The following is a 6,009-nucleotide window of genomic DNA, read 5'->3' as shown; positions in this document are numbered from 1 at the left end:
TCAGTGGGTGGTGGACATGAACACTAAAAGACGACTCTACTAAAAGAAGAATTAACCTTTACTGGTGTATATACATATATATACAATTAACAACAATATATTAATACAATATGGTAGGAGTGAAATGTAAAAAAAAAAACAGCATTAAACAGATCAAGAACAAAAACCCAAAACAAACAAACAAACAAGAAGCCCATATGGGCACTCTCTGTCTCAATTTCAATTTTCAATTTCAATTTCAACGAGCTTCATTGGCATGACTGTGGTTCACAATATTGCCAAAGCAGACAGGATTACAGATTATTTTGACAATAATGATATCAATGATAACGATGATGATAATAATGATAATAACAATAAAAGCAATAATAACAACAATAATAAACAGTATATCAGGTCCTCTCTGGGCAGCCGGGTCTGTCTGTGTCTGCTGCTCTCTAAGGCCCGGCTGTGGTCGCTGAGTCTGTACAGAGTCAGTGTTTTCCTCAGTCTCGGGTCAGTTGCAGAGCTCAGATGATCTGCCATGGAGTATTGTCTGTTTAGGGTCAAATAGCATTGGAGTTTGCTTTGGGTTTTGGTTGTTGATGTCCAATAGTTGATGTAATTGTCTTTTTCTTTTGCTATAATTTGGTTGGGCTGGATGGTGTGAGGGCGGTCTTGGTGCCCGGTGCTGTTGGAGCTCAGCCTGTGGACCAGCTGGCTGGACTCCCTTCTCTGCTCTCCTCTTGGCACTGTAGGGCTTTGTAGTGCTACCATACAATACAGCTGGTTCAATTATTGATTGAAATATTTTTATCCAAATTTTGACAGGTATGTCTATGTTTGAAGATTTCTTTATAGTCCAGAAAGCTCTTCTGCCTTTTTCTCTGAGATCTTTAATGGCCAGATTGAAATTTCCCGTCGATGTGATATTTAGTCCTAAACATGTGTAGCTGTCTGTGTTTTCTAAGTCCGTAGAGTCCAGGTGGAACCTGTGGGGATTTTTCTGACTCTTGCGTCGTTTCTGGAAGACCACGACTTTTGTCTTTTCCAGGTTTACAGTCAGGGCCCAGGTCTGACAGAACTTTTACAGGTGATCTAGTTGCTTTTGTAGCGCCTCCTTTGTCGGAGCAAGCAGTATTAGATCATCTGCCAACAGTAAACATTTGACTTCTGTGTCAGAGAGGGTGAGACCAGGGATCTCTGACTCTTCCAGGGATTTGGCCAGTTCATCTATATAAATGTTGAACAGGGTGGAGCTCAGACTGCAGCCCTGCTTCACTCCTCTACTTTGGGGGAAGAAGTCTGTTTCCCTAGTTCCAATTTTGACAGCACATTGGTTATTTATATACATTGTCTTAATAATATCATAGATTTTTCCTCCAATACCTTTTTCTAGTAATTTCAGAAACAGACCATGATGCCAAATTGAGTCGAATGCTTTCTTGAAATCTACAAAACGAGAAGATTGTGTTGTTGTTCTGGTGTACGTGTTTCTGGATGAGGGTGTGGAGGGTGTAGATGTGGCTCTGTGTTGTGGTCTAAAACCGATCTGACTAATGTATAAGGTGATTTTGCTGTGATCAGATAAGGGTGTGAGGGGCTGACAGTGAATGCTCTTACACTGAAGGGCTCCAGGTCTGTAATGCTGTAGTCCACAGTGCTGTTGCCAAGAGGAGAGCTGTGAGTGTAGAGACCAAAGGAGTCTCCTCGAAGCCGACCGTTGGCGATGTACAGACCCAGTGTACAACACAACTGCAGCAGTTGCTGCCCGTTTCTGTTGACTGTTTTGTCAAAGTTGTTCCTGTTTTGGTGTGAAGGAGAGGATGCTGATCTGGCCAGGTATGTGTTTGTCTCCCTGTGCATTGATCAGATTTGATTCTGTGCCTGTTCTGGGCAAAGGTCACCACAGATCAGCACGTTTCCTTGTGTCTGGTAGAAGCTGATTTCATCTTCAAGGACGGAGAAGCTGTTTTCATTATAATAAGGGGACTCTGATGGGGGGATATGGGCTGTACACATGAATATGTCTCTTTCTGTGGAGACCACCTCTTTTTTTATTTTGATCCAAATTGAAAAATCTCCTTTTTTGATTAATTCGATTGAGTGTGTGAGGTTCATCTTGTACCAGATCAACAGCCCTCCTGAATCTCTGCCTTGGCTTAGACTTTTCAGTTTGGTAGATGGGAAAATGATTTCTCTATATTCTAAAGGACAGCCAGTGGGCATGTCTACTCTATTCCAAGTCTCCTGCAAAAAAAATATCTGCATTTTCTAACTCTTTCTTAAAGTCTGGGGTCCTGCTCTTAAGGCCAAGAGCAAAAGACCTCAGACCCTGGATATTCCAACATGAGATTACAAGAGATTTAGCTGTCATTGGTTTAAAACTCAACATGTCGCATTCTGTGTTAAAATGAGACCAACTTCCAGTCCCATTGTCAACGAAGAGATCAGTTTTAGAACATTTTAGACATCAGGAGTTTGGATCTAATAATATTATAAGCCTTTAACATGGATGAATAAATAAATAAGTAAATATGTACAATAATATATAATAATAATTTAAAAAAAATAAAATGATTGAATAATAATAATAAAATAAAATGGATAAGTAAATACTCTAGGGTTGTCTGCTGTGTTTGGCCTATCAGGTGGGAGCAGAGCAGGCTGAGCATGTGCTGGATGTCTCTCAGCTGGTTGTCTGGAGGTGTAGGGGTGGGGTTGGAGGTTGGAAGGGTAGGTGGGGGGTCTGCGGCTCGTCTCACCACCTGAGCATCGCTCAGGGGGCCGGGGCGTGGCGCCTGGGGGTGGGGGCGGGGTGGGGCTGCGGGGGGCAGGAGGGGCTCTGGTCGGGTGTGAGGGCGTTCATAGCTGCCCTGGTGGGGTCATCGTGTAGGGGGATGAAGATGGTGAGGTCACTGTGGGGTTTGTCCAGGTGGTCTGGATTTGGGTATGATTTTGACTCCAGTCCAGTTTTGTTCCACACATCAAAAATATAACAAAGACAGGTTTTTACCATCTTAAGAATATAGCCCAAGTCCGCCTGTTTCTCTCTCAGGCCAGCACGGAGGTGCTGATGCATGCTTTTATCTCTTGCTGTTTAGACTATTGTAATGCCCTGCTCTCTGGCCTTCCCAAAAAGAGCATTTCGAACTTACAATTATTACAAAACTCAGCTGCACAAGTGCTGACGAGGACCAGAGGGCGGGAGCACATTACACCGGTTTTAAAGTCACTTCATTGGCTTCCCGTGCGTTTCAGGATAGATTTTAAGGTTCTTTTACTAGTTTTTAAATGTCTTAACGGTCTTGGGCCTTCTTATTTATCTGACCTGCTTTTAGTCTGTCAGCCCCCGCGGACCCTGAGGTCCTCCGGCACCGGCCCTTTAACCACCACAGGTTAGTTCAAAAAAGCACGGGGAGGCGGCTTTCAGTTGTTATGGGCCCCGACTGTGGAACAGCCTGCCAGAGAGCCTCAGGGTCGCAGAGACTGTAGAGGTTTTTAAAAAGAGGCTCAAGACCCACCTTTTTAACCAGGCTTTTAATTGAAATTTAAATTCTTTTTAATCCCTTTTATGCCGTGCTACTCAGAGCATGTTTTTGTCCTTCATGTTTTTACTCTCTGTGCTTTTTGCTTTATTCGACTGTTTTAGTCTGTCAGTTTTTAATCTCCAGTGTTTCCTCATGGGGGCCTGCCAGACTGGGAGTTGTCTCTGGTCTGGCCGTGGGGGGTGCTGTCCCATGGACAGCTCCGGCCTGGGTGACCAGAGGGCTCTGCACCTTGGTGTGGGGCCTCCTGTCTGCCCGGGTTGGGGTGGTCTCTGTATCTGTGCTCCCTGTGGCCCTGGACAGTGATCTCTCTCAGTGTGGTTGGCCCCCCAAAGGTAGCTTCCTCCACGTCTCAGGTCTCGCTGCCCAGCCATGTCTCTGTAGCGACAGCTAGTGTGTGTGTGGGTGTGAGTGTGTGTGTTTGTTTGTCTGCATGCATATGTGTGTGTGTGTGTATGTATTTGTGTCTCTGTAGGGGTGGGAGTGTTTGGTTCTTTCAATTTTCTTCTTGTGATTTTATTTGCTGTTTCTCTTTTCCTGTTGTTTGTTTTTTTGTTTTTTGTTTTTTTTTTAATCTCTGTAAGGCACTTTGAACTGCATTCTTTGTATGAAAAGCACCATATAAATAAAGATTGATTTGATTTGATTGATTGATTGGTTTTATTACTGATCCCCGGTTGTTGTCTGAAAGCTCACTTCAGTATCTTGTCCGGAAAAAAATCGGAGACCGTGATTATCTCATTGCTACTCCGGAGTGGAGGCGTAGGAGTAGGCTGTGCCATGTCAATATGCTGAAACCTTGAGCGTGAAACCATGAGCGTGAAACGAGGCTTGGGCTGGTCTGTGTGTCAGCTAGTGCTGATCCTAACCCTAACCCTAACCCTGTCAAACCTATCACTCACTCTGCGGAGCTGTCCGGTGCTGATCCTGTCAAACCCATCACTCACTCTGCGGAGCTGTCCGGTGCTGATCCTGTCAAACCCATCACTCACTCTGCGGAGCTGTCCGGTGCTGATCCTGTCAAACCCATCACTCACTCTGCGGAGCTGTCCGGTGCTGATCCTGTCAAACCCATCACTCACTCTGCGGAGCTGTCCGGTGCTGATCCTGTCAAACCCATCACTCACTCTGCGGAGCTGTCCGGTGCTGATCCTGTCAAACCCATCACTCACTCTGCGGAGCTGTCCGGTGCTGATCCTGTCAAACCCATCACTCACTCTGCGGAGCTGTCCGGTGCTGATCCTGTCAAACCCATCACTCACTCTGCGGAGCTGTCCGGTGCTGATCCTGTCAAACCTATCACTCACTCTGCGGAGCTGTCCGGTGCTGATCCTGTCAAACCCATCACTCACTCTGCGGAGCTGTCCGGTGCTGATCCTGTCAAACCCATCACTCACTCTGCGGAGCTGTCCGGTGCTGATCCTGTCAAACCCATCACTCACTCTGCGGAGCTGTCCGGTGCTGATCCTGTCAAACCCATCACTCACTCTGCGGAGCTGTCCGGTGCTGATCCTGTCAAACCTATCACTCACTCTGCAGAGCTGTTCAGTGCTGACTGACTGAATCTAGTGTGGGTTCTGTAACCTCTGTGGGGAAGAGAAGGATGTTGTGTCTTTCTCTGCTGTGGTGATGCGGGGGAGGTTACAGAACTCAAAGATACTAAAGAAACTTGAGTCTCATTTGGCTCACCTGCCTGAAGCTCAGCGTGACGATATTGTCGAGGTGATTATGTCACATAAGCCACTGTTTTCTGATGTACCTGCACGCACATCAGTTTTACAACATGATATTGACGTAGGTGACTGTTTACCAACTAAGCAACACGCCTACTGTGTGAATCCTGATAAGTGGCACCGTCTCAGAAAAGAGGTTGAGTATTTGCTTGAGAACAGGATTGTGGAGCCCAGCTTGAGTTCGTGGAGTTCTCCCTGTTTACTGGTCGACAAGTCTGGTTCATAAAGTCAATAACGTGACAAAACCTGACTCTTATCCACTACCTAGGATGGATGACTGTATCGACAGAGTGGGTAACGCTTCTTACATGACAAAGCTTGATTTACCGAAGGGCTACTGGCAATTTCCGCTGACTGACCGTGCTAAGGAAATCTCAGCCTTTGTTATGCCTGATGATTTTTTGCAATACACAGTGATGGCCTTTGGGATGCCTAATGCTCCCACTACTTTTTAGAGGTTGGTTAACATCGTGCTGTCTGGTCTTTCTGGGTGTGAAGCTTATTTGGATGACCTGGTGATTTATTCACATTCCTGGCAGAGTCATGTGTGTGGCATGAAAGCAATATAGACCCCAATTGGAGAGCTGGGACTCTTACAATATAAAACAACTTTTTTTCTGTTTTGTTCTTTGGTTTGGTTGGAGCAACACAACAGATTTACCCAGACAACAGTTTGAGTATAAAAAATATATATATATTTATTACAATATCTTGTTTAATTTAAAAAAAGGTGTACACCCTTCACACAC

The sequence above is a fragment of the Acanthopagrus latus genome, unplaced genomic scaffold (genome assembly GCF_904848185.1).
Source record: "Acanthopagrus latus isolate v.2019 unplaced genomic scaffold, fAcaLat1.1, whole genome shotgun sequence".
In the NCBI taxonomy this organism is placed as follows: domain Eukaryota; kingdom Metazoa; phylum Chordata; class Actinopteri; order Spariformes; family Sparidae; genus Acanthopagrus; species Acanthopagrus latus.
Note: the sequence above shows the minus strand (reverse complement) of the source record.